The sequence below is a fragment of the Tamandua tetradactyla genome, chromosome 1 (assembly GCF_023851605.1).
Source record: "Tamandua tetradactyla isolate mTamTet1 chromosome 1, mTamTet1.pri, whole genome shotgun sequence".
Taxonomy (NCBI): Eukaryota; Metazoa; Chordata; class Mammalia; order Pilosa; family Myrmecophagidae; genus Tamandua; species Tamandua tetradactyla.
Genome location: NC_135327.1, coordinates 125,164,882 through 125,178,427, shown reverse-complemented (window position 1 = coordinate 125,178,427; position 13,546 = coordinate 125,164,882). Strand labels below are relative to the sequence as shown.

The window sequence follows — 13,546 nt, the reverse complement described above, 5'->3', positions numbered from 1 at the left end:
TTAAGTCTTCGATTTTTGCTCTTTCTTTTTTTTAAATCTAGGCATTTAAGGCAATTAATTTCCCTCTGAGCACAGCCTTTGCTGCATCCCATAGGTTCTGATAAGTTGTGTTCTCATTTGCTTTCATCTCCAGATAGCTGCTGATTTCCCTGGCAATTTCTTCTTTGACCCACTGGTTGTTTAAGAGTATGTTATTTAATCTCCATATATTTGTGAATGTTCTCATTCTTTCGTGGTTTTTGAGATCCAGCTTCATGCAATTGTGATCAGAGAAAGTGCTTTGAATAATTTCAATATATTTAAATTTATAAAAACCTGTTTTGTGCCCCAGTATATGATCTATCCTGGAGAATGTCCCATGAGCACCTTGTGCTTTGTATAAATACATATATATATATGTATTTTATATACATATATAAAGCAATGACTTACATATGTTTGTTAGGTCTAATTCATTTATCAAGTTATTTAACTTCTCTGTTTCCTTGTTGATCTTCTCTCTGGTTGTTCTATCTATAGAGGAAAGTGGTGTACTGAAGTCTCCTACTCTTATTGTTGAAATACTTATCACGCCCTTCAGTTTTGCAATGTCTGTCTCATGTACTTTGGAGCTCCTTGATTGGGAGCATTAACATTTATGATTGTTCTATCTTCTTGGTGAATTGACCCTTTAATTAGTATATAGTGTCCTTCTTTGCTTCTTATGATGTCTTTATATTTAAAGTCTATTTTGTCTGATATTAGTATAGCTACTCCTTCTTTCTTTTGGTTACAACTTGTGTGGAAAATCTTTTTCCATCCTTTCACTTTCAATCTATTTGCATCCTTGTATTTAAGATGAGTCTCTTATAAGCAGCATATATCTGGATTGTGTTTCTTAATCCATTCTGCCAATCTGTATCTTTTAATTGGTGAATTTAGTCCGTTAACATTCAAAGTTATTACTGAAAAGGGGTTTCTTGATCCCACCATGTTATTTTTTTTCATTTTATTTGTCAGATCTTTATATCCTTTTCCCTCTTTCTCTTTGTGTTCTTTAAATTACCCTTAGTGGTACTCTTCAATTCTGTGCCTCCTCCAGACCTCCCTCTCCTGTCTTTTTTCCCCAGCTGGCAGAATTCCTTTTGGTATTTCTTGTAGGGCCAGCCTCTTGTTGAAAAATTCTTTCAGGACTTCTTTGCCTATGAAAGCTTTAATCTTGCCCTCAATTTTAAAGGACAATTTGGCTGGGTACAGAATTCTTGGCTGGAAGTCTTTCTCTTTCAGGATCTTGAATATATTATACCAGTGCCTTCTCACTTCCAAGGTGCTAGTTGAGTGGTCTGAACTCAGTCTTATTTGATTTCCCTTGTATGTAGATTGTTTTTCTCTTGCCACTTTCAGGATTTTCTGCTTCTCTTCAACATTTGACAGACTGATTAGTATGTGCCTTAGAGAAGGCCTATTTGGATTTATTCTGTTTGGAGTTCTTTGGGTTTCTTTGACTTGTATATTTATGTACTTTATGAGGATTGGGAAGTTTTCCTCCATTATATCCTCAACTACTCTTCCTAGGCCTTTATTCCCCTCTTCTTCTTCTGGGACACCAATGATTCTTACATTTGTGCACTTTGTTTTGTCTATCATTTCCCTGAGTTCCCATTCAATTTTTTCCATCTTTTTTTTTTTTTTTTTTTGCCATTTACTGTTTTGAGTCTTTGAAGTCCATTATCCTGTCCTCTATATCACTTATTCTTTCTTCTCTCTCTTCAAATCTGGTGTTGTGTGCCTCTAGCCCATTTTTTATTTGGTCAACAGAGTCTTGAATCTCTGGATTTCTGCTATTTTTCTATTTATTCTTTCAAATTCCTCTTTGTGCTCTTCTACTGTTTTCTTGATCTCCTTTATGTCATTTGCTATCCCACTTATTTTATTAAGTAGAGTTGTATGTATTCTAGGCTGAGGGCTGTGCACATGTACGGTTCTAAGACTGCTGTAAAGTGGGGTTCCCAGAGCTGAATGACATGATTGGGGGCCTGTGCCCATGCATGGGCCTGGGAGTGTCTTAAACGGATGTGCCTAGTTCAGGGAGGGCAGGGTGAGGCTGACATTATGGGGGTGGGGGTAGCCTAGGTATGGAGGTTAGTGCCTGCAACCTTTATGCACTGGTAGCAGCCTGCAGGGAACAGGGGGAGAGGGGGAGGTAATGCTTGGGAAGGGTGCAGGAGAGGTGGGTTAGGCTGCACTTTGGGTGGGGGTGGGGGGAAGGAACATGCAGTGAGGGCTGGTGGGGTGAGGGCACCTGTAGAGTGGAGAATGGGAGCAGGTGAGGGGGTTCAGGTGTGTGGGGTGTGGAGTGAGTGACTGGTCATGGGGCTGTGCAGGTGAGGGTAGCACACCCAAGGAACGTGGCCTGACTTACTTCCTAGTCCTGTGTACCCATCCATGTACTCCCACCAGCTCCGGCACTCAGTGCCTCCACGCCAGGCTCCAGCTTTCTGCCTCTCAGTTCCTTGGCCTCTGCAACCATGGCTGCTGCATGTGGCGCAGAAGGCTCTCCCAGGTCAGGCGCACTCCCGAATTGCTGCCTCAGTAGCCCTCCTGTTCCTTCTCTAGCTTTTTGGTGTGGCAGGGCTAATCACAAGCTGCTCTAGTTGGCCATCTTCCCAGAAGTCAAGGCAAAGGCTTTAACTGGTTTGATGTCAGAGGAAGGGAGGTTTCAGGTGGTGTGAAATGGTGGGACTTTGCAAGGAAAAGTTTAAATAGTTTGTACAAATGCCTGGCATGTAGCAGGCACTCACTACATATGTGTTGGCTAAATCACCATAGAATGGGGGTTCCCAAGGCAACTGAGAAAGAATCATCATCATCATCATCATCATCACACAACACTATGGGCCTGATTAATTCTAAGCATTTTGTGTGTATTAATTCATTTAATCCTACAGGAAGTAGAAACTATTCTTGTTCTGATTTTCCAGATGAGAAAATTGAGGTGTAAAATGGTTAAGGGATTCCTACATAATTTTTGAAAGATAATTTTGAGTGCATACAATTTTTAAATATATATATATTGTTTGACTTAGAAATACCACTTTATTTTCTATATTAATTCCTATAAACACGTGTATATACAAGGGTGTTTATTGTAGCATTGCTGTAATCGCAACAAGTTGGAGAATAAAGTAAATGTCCCTGAACAGGAAAATGGATAAAAAATCTCGTTTATTCTTACAATGAAATTTATACAGAAGGTAAAATGAATGAATTAGTTTGAACTACATATATCAACATGGATAATGCTCAGAAACATGAAGCTAACAGAAAACAGACAAGTCATAGAAAAACATATGTATCGTGATGTCATTTATATAAAGTATGGAAATTGGTAAAAGCTTCTTAAATATGTTTTCAGGTTTTTAAAAATTTTAAGCTTTTAATGGCCATCCTAGCTACCTAAGTGTAAAGAAAAAACATTTCTTAGTTAATCATGGTGTGTATATACCAGTTTTCCACATCATATATCCCTTGCCTTAAAGTTTTTTGTTAGCCCCAGAATGACTCCTCTGATACAATGCAAAGTGTTGAGGCATTAATCTTATGCATGGAAAGGAATGTTGGGATTTTTTTAATCTAGAAAGTAAAAAAGTACTTAACATTCTTTGCCCAAAATGTGATCTTAAAATACTTCCATTCTAGTATTATTCACAAAAAAAGAGTTCTTTTATTTTTCTTAAAAAATAAAATGCCTAACTTTTGATAATCAAATATTTTAGACAAGACCTTTCCCATCCTGTTCTTTAAGTGATGACTTGTAAATGAGTACATCCAAGTCTTGTAAGTACTGGTGAGCACCACCTCCAAGATGGTCAGACTGCGAGGACACATGCATCATGTCTTCTGATGGTGCTGCCCTGTCTCTACGCATTTTGAAAATTTCTCTTTGGAAAAGTTATCTCTGAGCCAGAGGGAAAATTAATCTTTTCCTTATAGTCACAAATAATCTAAGTTTGATAAACTACCTAGTCTCCCAAACCTGGTTCCATATCATTTTGGACTATTTCCAAAATTCCCCAAAATGATTTCCTCTGAATAAACAGAGATTTGTAACAGCATTTTAAAAGACTTCTACACGCACTTAACTAGTAAGTTGCTGAAGGGCAAGGACATGTCTTTTTATTTTCACCAAGAAAAAATTAAAGCCTTTATTTTTTCTTTTTTAAAGACTTTATTTTTTACATTTAAAAATGTAATTTATTATTATTAATGAATTGTTCTTCACGGAGGAATCATCTTTAAAACACCTATACAAGAATACAGTGTTAATAGAAATAGAAACCAGCCACGTGCTGAGGTAATTTTAGTTTGCCATTACAGTTTAAATACAAGATAGTTCACTGCTGTTGATCCAAATCAATGAAAACTTAAAAAAGATTGTCTCTAGAGAACTTAACTTAAAAGGGCAATGTTTGCAGACATGTTATGAATTTCAAGCTCAATTTGTAGAAGAATAACAGAGTAACATTTTAATTAAATGTTTCTCAAAAAAAAGTTAAATTTACATTTCTTTGGAAGATTGTTTCATCAATTTACTGTTCATTTCCACAGTTTAACCTTTATTCATTATTAAGAACATTAGGGAGATCGCCACTCATCAGTTTTCTTCTTGAAAAGATCCAGGAGTCTTGACAGACTAAACAGGGATCCTTAAAGGCATGTAGTAATAATAGCTCCATGATGATTTTTGAGGAAGTCACGGAAAGCACCAAAAATGTCATCAACAGGCATATCTTGCCCCTCCTTAGAAAGAAGAGCTACATGGGTTAAAACTGCTGCTATAAAGAATACGTAATACATTTGGAGTCACTATATAAGAGGGTTCAATATGCCCAGAGCCCTATTTAGATAACTAATCTGTATGTTTAACACAGACCATGAAGTTCAGCAGCAGAATCCAGGTCAAGGGATGTCTCCGCTGAGGCTTTCCAGCAAAAATTTCTTTAAAGCACTGCCCAGACCTTCAACATAGCAGACTGCAAATGCTCCAATTGTAGAGCAGATTGTTAAGTAACAAGAATGTTTGTTTGGCATGGTGAGGTCTTAACACAAAGATTAATATCAATAATAAAATGACCACAACTATTGCACAAAGCACAAAACCGGGATCTTCAGGTTTGCAAGACATTTCATCTAAGGTCTCTATCTTTCTTTGAAGCATGAATGACCGTAGCTGTAGACCTTTACAAAGGACTGCAGTTGTAGACCTAATGGAGGTGCTAAGGCGGCTGGTCCGAAACCAGAAGCAGCAAAGTTGACACGCTCCCCAAGTTGATTCTTCCACTGAGAGTCACCCACCACCACAGCCATCCTTTAAGATCTGCATGGTCACCTGGACCTGCTCCCATAGATCCTATCCTGGCCAATGGCAGGGGGCCTTACTTTTGTGTGTTTTATTGAAAAACACATTTCAGTGTCAATAAAAATATTGGTGCTCATAGCCAATCTCAGACCAACTTAAGTCATATTTCCCTTGTCTCTGGCTCATTTCATTTTCTTCTTAAGAAGCTCCTGTGGATAACTGTGCTTACAGAAAATGAGAAACTGCTGCTCTTGGAGGCAGTGTGGAGCAGTCTTCAAATTTCAGACTTTCACATCCCCATCCAGGCTGCAGGAGCTAAACAGCTCCGTCTGGTCCTGGTCTTCATCTAGATCCAGTGGGAGGTGGGCATGTCCAGGGGGCAGCCAGTATTTCTCCCTGGGGGAGTGTCGAGCTGTGCCTCCCCAGGATGATCTCTGGCCACCTGTGGTTTCATTGCTAGAAGCAGACCATGACTTTTTAATATTTGGATCCTCAGAAACTCCTTTGGGCATTGTAATAATGGAAGTCAATATATGTATATTTTGTGGTTGAAATGAGTATGCCATTGGCTATGAAGCTCATTTTAAAAGAAGGGGGCTTCCCATCAAGGATGTGGCTTCCCAAAATGTTTACTTAAAAAGTGATCTCAGTTTGTATGTGTGTGTGTAAAATTCAGTAGGGCCAGTGAGATATAATTTCAATATGCTTAGGCCAGAAAATCCCAACCCATGAGGTAGTAAAGGAAGAGTCACCGTAGAAAACTACGTTTTTAAAAATATTAACCTCTCAGAATTGTTCATTTCCAATTGTAAGTTGTAAGGAAATAGGGTTAGCAGTCATTTGTTCTTAAATCTATGCTTTATAAACAGTTAGGCATATTTGCCAGTCTTTTCCTTCTCTTTCTCCCCTGCCTACTTGCCTTTGGTAATACCTGTCTGTGAGAGGAAAAAAAATCCCTGCTGATTTACTCACGACACTGAAATAGATGAGATGCTTCTCCACCCAGAAACATTTCCAGGCAGGATTTAAAAGGTTAGCAAAGACTAAAAACTTTCATTTGTTTGTGCTTATTTTTTAGCAACTTGTCTCCCTTCTACTGTGATGAGAACATGACTTCTGTGTGCTCAAGAATGCCTCACTTCTGACTCCAGACACAGCCTGAAGGGTCCATGCCACTGAATGATGGGATTGCTCATTGTCTACATTGCTGAACCCCTGGCCTTTTCCTGTCAGGGATGTGGCAGGGAAAAAGCTTTAATCCATGGACCTGCATAGAAAATGGGGACGCATTTTGCTGACACTGCTCTCTTGCAGCTGGTAATTGCAAAATGAAACTTGCTGTGTTACTAATCCAGACAGGCAGCCGGACTTTCATCCATCTGCTCTCAAATGCACTGTTAACGTCATGTTGGATTATATGATAATAGGGAATTTATCCTTTAAATGAGTTATCTCAACCATACTGCAGATAGTAGGGTGAAGTAAAGTGGGCTAGATAAGAGTTCAGAGAGACAAGAAGGCTGAATTCATGAATCAGGTTCAGTTGTAGGATTGTATTTGATTTGCTGTCTAGTTCACCTGTGGTCACTACCCTGAGACCACAGTAAGTTTATTCCACCCATTATGATTGATCTTGCCAATTTTATCAGTTGGTTTGTTTATTCTCCATATAAAACATGCTTATAAAGAAATAACCTGCATTAGTTACCCTCACTGAAATGCCTTGTCCTAGAATTGTTCTTGCCCTAGTGTCATCTTTAGGGGTAGATGAATGGAGAGATGAAGGCAGTGTCTTCTTCCTTTGTCTCTCCCAAAGAACCGGGGAGAGGGACCTGAACACAATGATGACTGATGATTTATTTCTCTTTTAAAACATTTTTTTTGGCATGGGCAGTTTCTGGGAATAGAACCTGGGTCTCCAGCATGGCAGGTGAGAATTCTGCCACTGAGCCACTGTTGCACCACCCTTAATATTTTTATTGTAAACAACAAACAAGCATACAAACATTCTTGACATGGTTGCAATCAACGTCTCACAATATTATCACATAGTTGTGTATTCATCACCATGATCATTTTTTTGAACATTTTCATCTCTCCATCAAAAGAAAGAAAAAAGAACAAACTCATACATGCCATACTCCTTACCCCTCCCTCTCATTGACCACTAGTATTTCAATCTACTCAGTTTATTGTAACCTTTGATCCTCCATTATTTGTTTATGTCTTATCCATATATTTTTGCTCATCTGTCCATACTGTAGATAAAAGGAGCATCAGACACAAGGTTTTCACAATCACAAAGTCACATTGCCAAAGCTATATCATTATACAATCATTTTCAAGAAACATGGCTACTGGAACACAGCTCTATAGTTTCAGGCACTTCCTTCTAGTCACTCTAATATACCATAAACTAAAAAGGGGATATCTATATAATGCATAAAAATAACCTCCAGGATACTTCTCAACTCTGTATGAAATCTCACAGCCATTGACACTTTGCTTTGTCTCATTTTTTTCTTCCCCTTTTTGTTGAGAAGGTTTTCTCAATCCATTGAGGCTGAATCTCAGCTCATCCTAGGATTTCTGTCCCATGTTGACAGGGAGGTTTACACCCCTGGGAGTCCTGTTCCACATAGAGGGGGGAGGGCAGTGAATTTGCTTCTGTGTTGGCTGAGAGAGAAAGAGACTGCATCTGAGCAACAAAAGAGATTCTCTGAGGATGACTATTAGGCCTAATTTAAAGTAGGCTTAGCCTGCTTTTACTTTATTTTGTTTTATTGTGAAATATAACATATATGCAGAAAGGTGATAAATTTCACAATACAGTTTAACAATTAGTTATAGAATAAATTTCAAAGTATGGTATTGGTTGCAGTTCCACAATTTCAGATATTTCCTTCTAGCTACTCTAATATACTAGAGACTAAAAAAATCTATATAATGATTCCATAGTCAGAATCATTTGTTAAATCCCAACCTCTCTATTACATCTCCTCCCTCTCATTTGATCCTTCTCCCAATCTTCAGGGCTATTTGGGCAATGACTATTCTAACTTCTTCATGTTGAAAAGAGGGGTGTTGACATTATGGGGTAGGGGGATGCAACTGGTTGATGTTCTGGGAGAAATTGGTATCTCTGATTTTCAGGGTTTATCTGGCATAGGAACAATCTGGAAGTTTTCTGAAAAATAAACTTTGTGAGTGAAACTTTTATAGGGTCTCAGATAGAGTCCTGGGTATTCTTTAGGATTTTGGGGAATACTGATGGTTGGGACTTGGCATACTGTGGCAATTGGCAATATCTAGCTGCAGCTTGCATTTGAGTAGCTTCCAGAATAGCCTGCAGACACTAATTGGAATCTCTTAGCCTCTGATACCTTATTTTGTTACATTTCTTTCCCCCTTTTTGGTCTGAAGGCATTGTCATTCTCACGAGGCCAGGGCCAGGCTCATCCCTTGGAGTCATGACTCACATTGCCAGGAAGACTTACACCCTTGGAAGTCATACCCTATGTAGAGGGGAGGGTAATGAGCTCATTTTCTGAGTTGGGCTTAGAGAGAGAGAGAGAGCCCACACTTGAGCAACAAAAGAGGTTCTCTGGAAGTGACTGTTAGGCATAATTATAGGTAGACTTAGCTTCCCTCTTACAGAGGTAAGTTTCATAAAAGCAAGCTTCAAGCTCGAGGGCTTGTTCTATTAACATGGAAATCCCTAATGCTTGAGAGGATAGCAGGAATTCCCAGGGGGAAGGTTTAAAAGTTCCATATTTTTTCTCCAGTCTCTCAAGGGATTTTGCAAATACTTGTTTATTTTCTGCCCAACATACTCTGGGATATATCATGGTATTATATTAAGCTACACAGAATTACAAGATTTCTTTCCCTATTCTAGGCTCCATGTATTTATGTTGTTTGAATGAACTGGCCGGACAGTTTAAGTTGGAGTGTGTGCCACAGAAAATTTAAATTTTGGACAAAATAAGCAGATCTTCTTTTGGTCTCACACAGAAGGTGAAGTTTAAAAATACAGAAATATCTTCTTTTACCCTGTATTCTGTTTTAGCTTAGTCCAACCAGATTAGGTTCATTCATATCTCTAATTGAAGTCTGATCTCTTTTTTGGCTTCTTTAACATTGCTATATGGAGTAATACTGGCTTTCAGAGCTGCAGAACCCTAACTCTGAGTCTTAGATGTCACACAGCTACCCAAATTTCCAGGAAAATATGAGGTTATACACAAATAGCACAGCATCTCAGAATTTAGAAGTAACACTCAAAACTCAGGAGTAAATATTACTGCTATAAGAGCTTACAATCTAGGCCCTAATTTTCTTATATTTCCTAAATGAGACCATACTATATTTGTCCTCTTGTTTCTAGCTTATGTTGCTCAACATACTGTCCTCACAGTAGATTCCCCTCATGGCATGCCTCACAATTTCATTCTTTTCTATAACTGCACAATATTTTATTGTATCCATAAAGCACAGGTCACCCTTCCACTCCTCAGTTGAGGGACCCTTCAGTCCCATTGGCTAATGAATAATTCCATTGGCTAATGAATAATTCTGCCATAAACATCAATGCGCAAATGTCTGTTGGAGTTCCTGCTTTCAGTTCTTCTGAGTATATTTCTAGTAATCGAATTGCCTAATCATATGGTGATCATATATCTAGCCTCCTAAGGATCTGATGCATAACCTCTGGAGTGGCTACACCATTCTGCTACCCTACCAATATTGAATAAATAGGTATACCTCTTTCTCCACATTTTCTGTAGCACTTGAATCTTTCTGTTTATTTATTTATTTTGAATCTGCATATTTTGTTGAAATATATTCACATAGTGTTTTCGTTTCTAAAGCTGCCAGAATGCAACACACCAGAGATGAATCAGCTTTTAATAAGGGGATTTATTTAGTTACAAATTGATAGTTCTTCAGAGGTAAGGCAGTTAGCTTTCATCTGTGTTTCTTGGTCACATAGGAAGGCACATGGCAATGACTGCTGGCCTTTTCTCCTGGTTTCTGGGCTCCAAGGCTTTCCCTTGGGCAATTTCTTTCTGCATCTCCAAACATCTAGGCTGAGCTGCTAGTGCTGAGATGAGTTATGTTGAGCTGCTGAGTTCTCTTCTGATCTCTCTCTTTTAAGCCTCCAGCTAATTAAAGTAAACCTCATTCATTGTGGGAGGCACTCCCCTTAGTATTTACAACTGCAAATGTAATCATCCATAGATGAATGTCACATGCTGATGATTTAAGTCCACAGAAACAGAACAATAGAGCATCATCACCTGGTCAAGTTAGCACCTGATCCTAACTATCACATGTCCATCCCTTGTCAACTTGGCAACTGTACACATCACCCTAAACCATACTTAATCTCCGAATAAAAAATAATAAGACATATTTTTTCACCTAACAACTATCATCTGTCCTGCATACAATACACTTAATCTTTCCATATACAAAATACATTCATTTCATCATAATATCACAAAAGCCTTAAATAATTTCAGTAACAATACAAATAAAATACCAACTCAAAAATAGTACAAAATCTCATCAAAGTCTTTAAGGCATGGTCTATCTTAAGGCAAAATTCTCTCTGGCTGTGGACCTGTGAACTTAAAGCAAGTTATCTGCTTCCAATATACAGAGAAGGAACAGTCATAAGATAAATGATCCCATTACCATGGGGAGAAATTGGAAGGAACACAGGGGTCACTGGTTTTAAACAATTCTGAAAACCTGAAAGGCAAAATCCATAAGATTCCAAAGTCTGATAGTCATATATCCTCAGGGCTTTAGAAAGTGACAGTCCCACAAAGGCCTATGCAATGGCTTTGCTCTCTCCAAACACTTGGGTGGTGGCATCTTAGGTGACATTGGAGAGACCACTTTTTTCTTGGTTCCAATCTCTCTAAGCTTCAGGGCAGCACTCAGGATCTCTGCCATCTCTGGTACACATGCTCAACCCCTCCAGAACAATGGGGTGGCAGCCAGGCTCCCCCCAATCCCTAGTTTATGTGCTCCACCCACTCCAATGCTTGGTGTGGCACATTTCTTCCTGAGCAATGAAGTGGAAAGCCTGCCCTCTGCTTCTGTGGAAAACTCAACCTCTCCATATATATGGGTGGGTCCACTCTCCTAGCCCAAGTTTTCTTGGCTTCAGACCTTAGCTTCCATGCTTCTGCCTCCAAAGTCATTTTTCCTTCAATTTGCCCCTTTTAGTCCAGCCTGGCAATGGTTCTGTTTATACAGATCCCACAACACTCTTGGTTTTCTCTGCAGTGTGCTAGGATCATGCCCATCAGACCAAGGAACTTTCTCCAAATCCTTCTTGGATAACTCCATCTCAAATCCTCACTTGTCCTGTAAAGGCTGACTGATTCCATGTTTGGTCAAATCCTCACATGGGGCACTATTCTCTGGAGTCTCTCTGGAAGCCCAGAATTTTCCAGACCATCAACTCCTGGCCCCTTTGTATCCAAGAGTTCAGTTCTCAATTTATCTCTTTCTCGTTGTATTTTACTATAAGCTTCAAGGAGCAGCCAGACTGCATTTTCCACTTTTATTTTGGAAATTTCCTCTGCTAAATAAAAACAAGTTAATTACTCTCAAATTCTGCCTTCCATTACAAAGTATGCCTTCCTCCTACTTTTCAAAAAAATTGTCTTTAGAATCCATCTTTATGGATTTCCATTAACAATCTCTTCAAAGCACTCTAGACCTTCTCTATCAAGCGCCTTACATTTCTTTCAAAATCTTCCCATTCCCATTTAAAACATCTTTCCAGCAGGTTTGATATTTGTAAACTGCAGCACCACCACACTCCTGGTACAAAATCTGTTTAGTTTGCTAAAACTGCCAGAGTGCAACGCACCAGAGATGGATCAGCTTTCAACAAGGGGATTTGTTTAGTTACAAACTTATAGTTCTTCAGAGGAGAGACAGTTAGCTTTCATCTGAGTTTCTCTGTCACATGGAAAGGCACATGGTGGTGACTGCTGGCTTTCTCTCTTGGCTTCTGGGTTCCAACAGCTTTCCCTGGAGCAATTCCTTTTTACATCTCAAAAGTCTAGGCAGAAATATGAGTGCTGAGATGAGGTATCCTGAGCTGCTGAGCTCTTTTCTGACCTCTCTCTTTTAAGCCTTCAGCTAATTAAGTTCAACCTTATTCATTGTGGAAGGCACCGCCTTTAGCCAACCACAAATGTAATCACAGCCAAAATGAATTTCACATACTGATGATTTAAGTCCACAGCCATGTAACAATGGGGCATCATCATCTAGTCAAGTTGACACTTGAACCTATCACACATAGCATATATTCTATCCAAAATAAACAATCAATATCTCATAGTATCCTCACTTAATTGCACAATCATAATCACTTTCATTTTTTGAGAATTTTTATTGCTCCAAAGAGAATAATAGCTGATAGGCACACCCACACCAAAGAGAAAGCCCAAAACACTCCATAACACTTATCCCCCACAATTATTTACACCTAGTATTGTGGTACTAGTGAGATATTCCTGTTAAATATAGTCCTTAGTATGCAATAGGTGATTTTTCCCATATACACTCTATTATTAACTCTTTTTACCGTTGAAGTCATTTATGCAAGAACTTATTATATTTGTAGTACTAATCAGTGAGATACATGACTTTAAACAACCTCTTTCAATCATTCAGTACAGCACTATTACTTATAACCCCACTAATGAACTGCAGTCACCTCTCTCCAGTCCTTTACATGTAAGTTCAACCTTGTTAACAAGCCTATACATATTAGGTAACTGTTCCTCCTTCTCTAGCTTCTGTTAATCTCTAGGTCCCCTATATACCACCATTTAAGACTCTGAGTTTCCATTTTCTAGGAGATTGGTTTATTGCTTCTTACCCCATAAGACCTAACCTGGGTCAACACTTTTAAGAGAGAGTGGGTGAGATGGAAGCAGTGCTGAGTTTGTTAATGGAAATCTTGGTTCAAATCCAGGCTCTGACCTTCATCAACTTTGTGAACTCTCTGTGTTTCACATCCCCATTCATAAACATCAGGGTATATTACCTCCTCCCCACCCCCCTCCAGAGTGTAAGAATCAAGCGTCATAATGGACATGAACACACTTTTTACATAGGAAAAGTGGTATAAAAACATAAGGCTTTATTAACATCCATTAGACCAATGGTTCC

At 38.8% G+C, this 13,546-nt stretch overlaps 1 pseudogene; it reads right to left on the bottom strand.

Annotated features, from left to right (window-relative positions):
* Positions 1 to 4,595: 4,595 nt before the first annotated feature.
* LOC143681283 (magnesium transporter NIPA2 pseudogene) lies at positions 4,596 to 5,362 on the bottom strand (annotated as a pseudogene).
* Positions 5,363 to 13,546: the final 8,184 nt, after the last annotated feature.